Raw genomic sequence first — 11,469 nt, forward strand, 5'->3', positions numbered from 1 at the left:
AGAGCACCTGCTGATCAGCCTTTCTCTTGCTGTCTGTTTGTCTATATGTCTAGTATAGAAATGCCAGCCTCCAGGTGGGTCCTGGGGACCTGCCAGAATTAGAACTGATCTCCTGACTGCAGAGATCCATTCCCCCTGGAGAAAATGGCTGCTTTGGAGGGCGGACTACATGACATTATATCCGCCTCCAGTCTCCGCCTCCAGATCTCCCGGAATTGGAGAACCTGGAGTTCGCAGCCCTGAATCATGGCTCTTGGCATTTGGCAGCTGATATGCAATGGTATCTGACTGCACGGGACTGTTAACATGCAAAGGTCTTTGATATCTGATTGCATTTGAGGGACAACACGGCATGGGATTTGGCATTTTTCAGTAGCATTTGCCAGGCGATCACTTAGCATATCTAATTCTGCCAAAATCAAACATTACAAAGCAACCAAATAATCTCAGGCTCCCGCATTTGAAGGTCAAATTTTACATTTTTGAACACAAAGCGTACGGTCCAAATCTGAATGGTGGAATGAACTTCTGAATATATATATCTTTTAATGTTTCTTTCGGTTCTGCCATACTGTAAATCTTTGGACACTTCAAATGTTATTTTTTTGAAGGCGTGGGGGGAGCAAAACAGAAGGAGTCAATTATTTGCCTTTCATGTCCCAATCAGCTAGCCATGAGGTCTCCACATGTTGCGGAACCGCAAAGAGAAAGTTGTAGCAGCCCCCTAGCCTCTGTCTGCTGGTCCCGTTGTGTACGGCAGGAGATTAGAATTGCTGGGACTGCCTAATAACTTGCCCTCGCCCCACATTTTCCTAAAGGGAAAGTTTCTGTGGAGCCCCAATTTAATACTAATATTTTATATCAAATTTCATTACGTAAAGATTACAAGGAGGCCGAGAGGAGCCGGTTGCGGCCAGCACGTGTTTTCCATTTTGGTCCTAGCACCATCCTTGATTGCAAAAATCTGTAGTCATCTCAGCCACTCCTTCCTGAGCGGAGATGTGGACCAAGGCCTCTTTAGCTCCTTCTCCTGCAGTGTGAATGGCAAAGGTCTCTTTTAACCCTCTTTCCTGCAATGTGAATGGCAAGAGAGCCTTTGCCAAAGCCCTTCATTTGGCAACTCAGATACGCTCTCCAGCGCACAAGCCAAGGGAAATGAGAATCATAGAGTGGGAAGAGACCCCAAGAGCTATCAAGTCCACCCCCCTGCAATGCAGGAAGACACAATCAAACTATTCCTGACAGATGGCCATCCAGCCTCTGTTAAAAAACCTCCAAAAGAGGAGACTCCGCCACACTCCCAAGTAGTGCATTCCACTTTCGAACAGCCCTTACTGTCAGGAAGTTTTTCCTGATGTTTAGGTGGAATCTCTTTTCCTTCACCTTGAACCCATGACTCCTGGTCCTCGTCTCTGAAGCAGCAGAAAACAAGCTTGCTCCCTCACCAACACAACATCCCTTAAAATATCTTGTCACCTCTTAACCTTCTCTTCACCAAACGAAACATTCTTAGCTCCCTAAGTCTCTCCTCGTAGGGCATGGATTCCAGACATATTACCATTTTGGTTGCCCTCCTTTGAATGAACAGCTGTGGTGGGCAAAGGCCTCTCCCCGAGAAAGGGTGAATGAGCCTTTTGCCTGGCCTTGTGTAGGAGTGAGTAAATGGATGGCGCCAGTGTCCCTGGGCCTTCTGCTCTTGCTCGCTTGAACATACAGCCTCGTTAAAATTCAGTTGCCATCCAGGGTGATATATCGTCTTGGTAATATGATAGCTTTGCAAAAGTAATCGGGTGTGATCGCTCCCCTGCGGCAGATTGGGAAGCAGAGTGAAGTCTTTCCTGAGTCTGCAACTAAGCAAGGCTAAAACTCCCGGTTTTACAGTAACAGGCTGCCTCCCACCCCCGTCCATCTAGCTCAGCATCATATAGCGTGGAAAACAATGGCTAAGGCAGAGAACGGCCCTTCTGTCCAAGATTCTTTAGCAGAAGATCTCAAAGACTGAATCTGGAACCTGGAGCATGTAAAACACAAAGCAGGCGCTCAACTACAGCCCCTCTCATTCCCTCTCAGCGTGGTGTAGTGGTTAAGAGCAGGTGGATTCTAATCTGGAATCTAATCTGGGTTTGATCCCCCACTCCTCCACCTGAGTGACAGAGGCTTATCTGGTGAACCAGACATGTTTCTGCACTCCTACATTCCTGCTGGGAGACCTTAAGCTAGTCACAGTTCTTCAGGATTCTCTCAGCCACACCTACCTCACAAGGTGTCTGTTGTGGGGAGAGGAAGGGAAAGGAGCTTGTAAGCCACCTAGAGTCTCCTTACAGGAGAGAAAGGTGGGATATAAATCCAAACTCTTCCTCCTCTCCTCCTCCTCCTCCTCTTCTCCTCCTCCTCCTCTTCCTCCCTCCTCTGCATCTTGGGCTAAAAGCCTTCTAGGAAATTTACCAGTAGGTTGAAGCAAGTTTACCTATGCCTGGCATCTTCACTCCTGTGTGAAAATACTGGTGCGGAAGGATATTTGGCATGATCATGACCAGGCTGGGATGCACCTAACTCCGTGGTGGCGAACCTTTGGCACTCCAGATGTTATGGACTACAATTCCCATCAGCCCCTGCCAATAGGCCATGCTGGCAGGGGCTGATGGGAATTGTAGTCCATAACATCTGGAGTGCCAAAGGTTCGCCACCACTGACCTAACTCAATAGAAGTGCTTGCTGCAGCTGCCCTTGTTAAGCGTTGATGGGATACCACGAGGGGCTCGATGCAAGACTATTCAACAACGGCTCTTAATTGGAGATGATCAAGGCAAATCTTGTCCGAACATATAGGCAGGACGGGAAACATCTGTCAGCAGGCAAAATAGATGTGTGGGGCCGGGCACACTGACAAAAGCCAGCGACCGGTTTCATATCTCCTGTTGGGCTTGAAGGGAACTCTGAAGGGTGAAGTGATCCATACCTCAGGAATGCTGCTTCGTACCCAATTTAAAGGATCCCACCCCTGCTCCCACGTCAGGCTGGAAATATTTGTGCTCCCCAATTGGCAAGAAGTTCCAGGGCAGAGCAACTGGGTTTCGTTTCCTTTGGATGAGGCTTCTGGTGCCATTCATAAGGTTTGGTGTCTTTAGAAACCGGCAGGCAGTGCATATCCAGAGACAAGGAGACGCTCTTACCAAGGCAGAAAATTATCTCATTTGACACACCCCTGACACACATTTCTGATTATTCCAGCTGGAAACGTCCACTTCTGTGTTGCAACTTGTGTCTGGTATCAATGCCCAGCTGGGGGGAGATGCCCTCAAGAAGTTGATGGGTTGTGTGTGTGTGATGGGGAGGCTTCATCCGCTCTTACCTGTGCACTCTCTTTCTGGCTTAAAATTGTGGCTCCTTCTTTCACCCCACTCACGCTGTACTGGAAGTGAGGTGTGGAACTAGCAAAGACAGGGGCTTCTCTGTGGTACCCCCAGAAGTCTAGAACTCCTTTGCTGCAACTGTTCTCATGGAACTTGATCTACATAGCTTGAGGACTCAGGAGAAAAAACAAAATCTTTTTCCCCTAATTTTTGAAACGCTCACTCCCGCCCCACTCCCCCCAAGTCACCATTCCGGTTGAAGTCATTTCATGGCTTTTTATTTTATTAATATTTTATTTATTAAAATATTTATACTCTACCTTTCCCATCATCAGATGCTGACTCAGTGTGACCATCATTTGACAAAGGGAAATGGCTGCTTCTTTTTTTAATGGATTTAATTATTGATCACCAATTGTTAGATAATCTTATATAGAGGTCCACAGCTCAAATTGTTATATGAGCCACAATGATCCTCGCTTATACCCTGTTTCCCCTAATATAAGACATCCCAAAAAAATAAGACATAGTAGAGGTTTTGCTGAAGTGCGAAATATAAGGCATCCCCCGAAAGTAAGACATAGCACAGTTTTTGTTTGGAAGCATGCCCGACGAACAGAACACAGAAAAATAAGACATCCCCTGAAAATAAGACATAGCGCATCTTTGGGAGCAAAAATTAATATAAGACACACGGTAGCTATACCAGACTCTGCCCCACCCCAAGACTTCACCTAGCCCCACTCTCATAGCGCCAGCGTGGCTTAGTGGTTAAGAGCCCGTGCACTCTAATCTGAAGAACCGGGTTTGATTCCCCGCTCTGCCACTTGAGCTGTGGAGGCTTATCTGGGGAACCAGATTAGCTTGTGCAGTCCAACACACACCAGCTGGGTGACCTTGGGCTAGTCACAGTTCTTCGGAGCTCTCTCAGCCCCACCCACCTCACAGGGTGTTTGTTGTGGTGGAGGGTGGGGGGAAGAGAAAAGGGATTGTAAACCCCTTACAGGAGACAAAGGGGGGGTATAAATCCAAATTCTTCTTCTTCTTCTTTTGGTTGTGATTGCAAAATCAACAGTTGCATCAGGTTTTTTAAAAAGGAGGAAGAGGTTCACTCCTGGATAAGTTTTGCAGTACACTCTTTTGCATGTTTGCTCAAAAGTACGATCCATTTACTTAGATTGGTAAATAGATGGCACCCCCCCCCACACACACACACAAGGAATCTCCAGCCATCGGAAGATGAGCGCAATACTAAGCGACAAGCGGAGCCAAGGTGTTCTGGTCACCATAGCAACTACAGTGCCCCACCAGATGTCTTGTGGGAGAAGGGCTTCTCCCACAGCGCAGGCGGGGCTTCCTCCAACAGGCGGCAGGTGACTGCACAGCCTCTTCCTCTCCTGGGGAGGCTGCGCCGTTTCCATCTGGTTGAGGGGGTGGATTTTTGGTCACCATGGACTGAGGCAGCATGCCACGTGTGGCCTGGAGACAATGTATTGTCTGTCCAGCCCATAAATAAGCTGGTGTCTCTCCTTAGGATGTTGTGGAGTTTTGATAGCAAACTCTCTTTCCTTCTGGTTGTGGTGGCTTTTCTGGGCTATGTGGCCGTCGTCTGATAGATCTTGTTCCTAACCAGACCATGGCCACACAGCCTGGAAAACCCACAACAACCAGTTGAATCCAGCCATGAAAACCCTCTTCCTTCCTTCCTTCCTTCCTTCCTTCCTTCCTTCCTTCCTTCCTTCCTTCCTTCCTTCCTTCCTTCCTTCCTTCCTTCCTTCCTTCCTTCCTTCCTTCCTTCCTTCCTTCCTTCCTTCCTTCCTTCCTTCCTTCCTTCCTTCCTTCCTTCCTTCCTTCCTTCCTTCCTTCCTTCCTTCCTTCGTGATTCTTTTGGGCCAGGAATGCAGGCCACAAATTATCCACTAAAATAGATCATTTTAAAGAAAAGGGACAATGCTGTGCTGTGCTCTTTGTTCACGTCAAGGCAGGTGCAGGCTTGTAAGAAGCAGAGGAAACTGGTCTCCAGGTGCCCAGCGACTTCTATATATTCCCCCTGTTGGGACTTTGTAACCTGTGCAGAAATGTGTATGTAAGTCAGGAGCCTGTGAAGGGTCTCAGCACATGGAATGACTGGCAATATTGTAAGGGGTTAGGACTATAACGTATATTGAAGTGCTTTGTCTTGGCAGACGTTGAACGTTCTTCTAATGTAATGATCTCTTCGGAGCCGTTGCTGAGTGCCCAACGATTTGAACAATTCAGTTCCTCGCCTCTTCTCGTCTCCATGTCTCTCTATTTTTAAAGCTTCCCTTTTTTTTCTAGGTCAGGTGCGATGAGTAATGGTGAGGAGATATTGGGTGGCTTCAAAATTCAGAAGTTTGCCTCTGGATCCAGCCGCTTGCTTGAAGGAGCCACCTTGGATCCAGCCAGCACAATGGTCTCCCTAGCCAGAATGGTCCCTGGTTTTGTGCGTGGATCTGAGACAGTTTCTGCCTCAGTTTCCCTGGTGGGCATTCCTCACCAATCAATTACGTTTGGTACTTTTAATTCTTTTAGCTGTTTTGATATCATCTGTCTGCATTTAGGCCCCTTCCGCACATGCAGAATAATGACTTTCAATCCACTTTCAATCCACTTTGAAGCTAGATTTTACCGTGTGGAATAGCCAAATCCACTTGCAATAACAATTGTGAAAGTGGATTGAAAGTGCATTAAGAACAGAAGAACCCAAGGAAGAGGCTGCTGGATCAGACCAGAGTCCATCTAGTCCAGCACTCTGCTACTCGTAGTGGCCCACCAGATGCCTTTGGGAGCTCACAGGCAGGATGTGAAAGCAGTGGCCTGCTGCTGCTGCTGCTCCCGAACACCTGGTCTGCTAAGGCATTTGCAATCTCAGATCAAGGAGGATCAAGATTGGGAGCCATATATCGACTTCTCCTCCATCAATCTGTTCATGCCCCTTTGAAAGCTATCCAAGTTCGTGGCCCTCACCACCTCCTGTGGCAGCATATTACAGTATTATTCTGCATGTGCTGAAGGGGCCTTAGTTTCCCCTCATTGTAAGCAGTAGGGTGTCCATCCTAACAAAAAGAAACAGCAGCACCCAAGTTCAAATGCGCATCCCATTGAAATCAGGGACAGCAGTGTCATATGGGTGCATGCATGCCCTTCAAAGCAAGTGGCAAGGGAGGGCCGATGGCACAGGGTCAGAGCATGAGATTTGCATGCAGAAGATCCCAGACTGAGTCCCCAGTTTCTGCAGTTGACTAACGGCAAGTGATGTGAATGATCGCTCAGCCTGTGACCCCGGATAGCTGCTTCCAGTCAGAGTAGACAATAGCAGCCCTCAATGGACTGAAGGTCTGACTCAGCAGAAAGCAAGAAATTGTGGCATAGTTGCAAGACTCCTGACAGATCTGGGACTGAGTGTGGTTGTTGCAATCTTACATGGGAACAAATTACAGAGAACAGTAATTCTGGGCTGTATCAATAAGAGTATAGTGTCTAGATCGAGGAAAGTAACTGTACCACTCTACCCTGCATTGGTCAGACCTCACCTAGAGCATTGTGTTCAGTTCTGGGCACTGCAATTTAGGAAGGATATTGACAAGCTGGAACGTGTCCAGAGGAGGGCAACTAAAATGGTAAAAGGTCTGGAATCCATGCCCTATGAAGAGAGACTTAGGGAGCTGGGGATGTTTAGTCTGGAGAAGCGAAGGTTAAGGGGGGACATGGTAGCTATGTTTAAATATTTGAAGGGATGCCATGTCGAAGAGGGAGCAAGTTTGTTTTCTGCGGCCTCACAGACTAGGACATGGAGTAATGGACTCAAGGTGCAGGAAAAGAGATTCCACCTCAACATTAGGAAGAACTTTCTGACTGTCAGGGCTGCTCGACAGTGGAATTCACTGCCAATTGGCCATGCTGGCAGGGGCTGATGGGAATTGTAGTCCATAACATCTGGAGTGCCAAAGGTTCACCACCACACACCCTTTGCTTCCAGCGGGATATTTGCATCCAAATGCCACTGCTGCCCACTGATTTCAATGGGATGCTCATGCTTTTTCAATGGGGTGCTCATGTTATTATTTGCAGCAAGGTGGCCTAGAATCATAGACTCATAGAGTTGGAAGAGACCTAGCACACCAGTGTATGCCTGATATTCTTGAAATATCCGAGGCATCCCGTTGAGTTCCTAGGGATATCTGGGACAAGCTATATCCCCTTGGGAGTAAGCACCTTTGGATGCAGTCAGGTTTACTTATGAATAATCATGCGTGGAATTGGAGCGCTACTGTTACAAGAAGAAGGATCAAGCTACGGACGGACGGGACAATTCATCTCTTTTTTGCCTCAACTGTGATGAATGAATTCTGTTCCCATCTGACACACACCGGCCCAAATAGGTTTTATGCTCACGCATTCCTTCAATGATGATTCACATCACACGCAGGCCCCGCCCCAGCCTTCCTATAATTTCACCGTCCTATTGTCTCAGCCAAAAGCCAACCGGATGTTATTTCTCTTCCCTTCCTTCCAAAGAATGCTGCGCAGGTAACAGCAGAGCGATGTAATTATTGCCTGTCTATTCCCCTCTTTGACATCACCCGCTGCCTTTGCCACAGAAGCAGGATCCCAGCACTGATACATCAGTTTTTTTAACGTGTTCTAATTTTTGTGCAATACGTCGCATCTAGGATTCTAGCAGTCACTTTGATGTCACATGTGCAGTTGGGACCCTACCAGCTGCTCGTCTGGCGTGAGAGGAAAGTGGAATGGTCTCACCCAATTGTTCCACCTCTCCCATGTCACATGGGTCCCAGGGGCATACTGCCCAGGGGGACATATGGGGTCAAACGTCCCAGGCTGCAGCCATTTAATCACTCTCTTCCTTCCCTGGGGGTCCATACACTGGTGCAACAAAATGTTGTTTGGTTGTGGTGGGGGAGGGTGGCCACCCATATGGAGGTGCGGGGGCAGAAAACTCAGATTTTGCACCAGGCTACATTTTTCCTAGATATGCCTCTGATAGGTCCCATGATCTTTGCCTTGGTGGGAGGACAAAGGGTCTTTTTTTCACTAGCAAAAAGGGACCTAAAAGGACGCATCTACTGACTATGGGTTCTTCAGCAAATAGCAAATACAGTAAAAAAAAATGTAAATTCAGATTATCTTGTGCACTCCAACACACGCCGGCTGGGTGACCTTGGGCTAGTCACAGTTCTTTGGAGCTCTCTCAGCCCCACCCACCTCACAGGGTGTTTGTTTGTTGTGAGTGGGGAAGGGAAAGGAGAGCCCCTTTAAGTTTCCTTACAGAAGAGAAAAGGGGGGAAATAAATCCAACTCTTCTTCTTAAATCCTTATTCTAAAGTAAAGTAAAACTTATAAATACCTAATAGTGTCTGGTGGTGATGGAGAGTGCTGTCGAGTCACAGCTAGCTTATGGTGCCCCCATAGGGTTTTCAAGGCAAAAGACAAACAGAGGTGGTTTGCCATCTCCTGCCTCCGCATAACAACCCTGGACTTCCTTGCTGGCCTCCCATTCAAGTACCAGACGGGGCTGACCTTGATTAGTTTCCAAGATGTGGTGAGATCAGGCCATCCAGGTCAGGGTATTTCCCCCACTGGCTGGTTCCTGCACAAATGCAAGGTGACATCTTGCTGACTTGACGTGTCGTGTCATTTTCAGTGCTGATCCAAGAACATGTCATTGTCAGATGAGTGGAGCTTGTTTGAGGTCTGCTGAGGGAATGGCATTGCTGTCTTTGAGAAGGGGGGGGGCAGAAGGTCCATCTCTGGCTGGTGGGACAGTCTATGTATGGTGCCCTTGAGGGCCTTCTGGCATGTCTGTAAGGGTAAAGGGTGCTGTTATGCCTTAGCCAACAAATGGCACTCCCACGAAGGTCCACCTCGTGGGCTTTTCAAGGTGAGGGATAAGCAGAGGTGGGTATGCCATTGTCTTCCTCTACATAATCATAGGATCACAGAGTTGGAAGAGACCCCAGGGGCCATCAAGTCCAACCCCCTGCAATGCAGGAACACCCCATCAAATGACCTTGGTTTTGTTGGTGGCCTCTCATCTAAGCACTGACTGTGGTCAATCGTGCTTAGCTATCAGCGTTGCTGCTGTCACATTGCTTCCTTGAGTGTGTGACCACAGAGAGACCTTTTCCACCCACTTCAGTGTTGCAACTCTTTAAAGTAGCAGTTAATTTTATTCAGATAGTTAAATATTGTTGACTAACACTATGCGTGGTTGATCAAAGCAGGGGAAGAGTGCAGTTGCCACCGACTTCACTGGAAGACTGGAGAGACACGTCCCTTTTCTTGGGAATGAGTGTGTGAGTGGCCCAAGGTTACTCAGGGAGCTTCCGTGGCAGAATTCGGTATTCCTTTTGCCTGTTTTTTGTCCTCTGCCAGTACTAAAAGCACCCCTATGTAAGGGGGGGGGGGGTTGTATCGATCAAGTAAACATAAGAACATAAGAAAGAGCCTGCTGGATCAGACCAGAGTCCACCTAGTCCAGCACTCTGCTTCTCGCAGTGGCCCACCAGATGCCTTGGGGAGCTCACAGGCAGGATGTGAAAGCAATGGTCTTTGGGAGCTTACACACAGGATGTGAAAGCAATGGCCTTCTGCTGCTGCTGCTGCTTCCGAGCACCTGGTCTGCTAAGGCATTTGCCATCTCAGATCAAGGAGGATCAAGATTGGGAACCATAGATAGACTTCTCCTCCATCAATCTGTCCAAGCCCCTTTGAAAGCTACCCAGGTTAGTAGCAGCATTAACACCTCCTGTGGCAGCATATTCCAAACACCAATCATGCATTGCATGAAGAAATGTTTCCTTTTATTAGTCCTAATTCTTCCCCACAGCAATAAGAGAAGGGGAGAATTCATTTCTTTCTCCAATGCTGTACCCCTGATCTATATCCCCTCCAAAGGCTGCCTTTGGAGACTGAAGTTCACATCAGTGGGCCCAATAACAGATCCCTTATGTAATATGAATTTTGGCCATATGTGTGGAACGTGAACAAAAAGTCTATGTATTAACAAAAATAGCGAGCTCCAACCATTCCAGCGCTGAGAGAATTGCACGTCTTCTTTTTCTTTCTTTTTCTCTTTTTCTAAATCAGCTTGATGGTGCAAACAACCGTTTCCTTGCCATGTGCGGGAACGTTCTTCCCCACCTGCTTTGTGCCTCGGGATTATTTTTAGCACCGAGAGCCACATTCAGAAATTTCTGTTACTCAGAGCTGCCGAAAGTAACACCGCTTCTTCAGATGTATAATATTTACAGTGCACGAGCTGGGATGCGTAGGAGACCAGTCGGAGGCCTCTAGATTATTATTTTTGAAAAGAAAGAACGCAGATTTGGGAAACCCACTGTTTGGCACAGGGTACGGCTGCTTTCTTGAACGGAGCTGGCCCCGCAGTGGTATGTTCCAACATTTAGCGGTAATAAATGAATAAAAACAGGGAACGAATCAATATTTAGCTCTGGGATTTTTCCTTTCGAAGAGGAGAATGTGGCTTGCTCCCATCAGCGGGTCTCAACGCACCTGGCACTAAAGATGCTCCATCAGATTTGCTGATATTGAGCCTGTTCTTTACTTAAACGAACCCTGGGGAAAGCAGGAGCAGCCGTATTCAGGGTCAAAACAGTGGGAGAGGGTAGAGAATTAATTTCCCTGCCTCCTGGCACCCTTTCCCAGGTCTAAATAACCCCTTTCCACAAGCTGCTGTTTGCCCGAACTGGAACTAAATTATAGGTAAATCATATAACATGGACGTTTCTAAATGAAATGAATGGTATTGTAAGATCTGGCGGTTCAATTCCCTTCAACTCCCTCCCGGCGTTCGCAACTCAAAGCTGCCAGCATTGAAATTTCTTTGTCAACTTGCCACAGACTCGGGCTGAGGGATTGCTCAACCATCTAGCTGTGAGTGGGGATTCAAATCCAGGTCTTAGTCCCGTTCCCTGAGCCTGACACTGCACCGTCGCTCTGTGCTCTGCTCCCCAACACTGTCTTTGTGATCTGTGTATACACGTCTACGTATTCAAGGAGCTCAGAGTGGTGGACGTGATTTCCTCTTCCTCATTATATCTCCACAACTGGC

The sequence above is a fragment of the Sphaerodactylus townsendi genome, linkage group LG04 (genome assembly GCF_021028975.2).
Source record: "Sphaerodactylus townsendi isolate TG3544 linkage group LG04, MPM_Stown_v2.3, whole genome shotgun sequence".
Taxonomy (NCBI): Eukaryota; Metazoa; Chordata; class Lepidosauria; order Squamata; family Sphaerodactylidae; genus Sphaerodactylus; species Sphaerodactylus townsendi.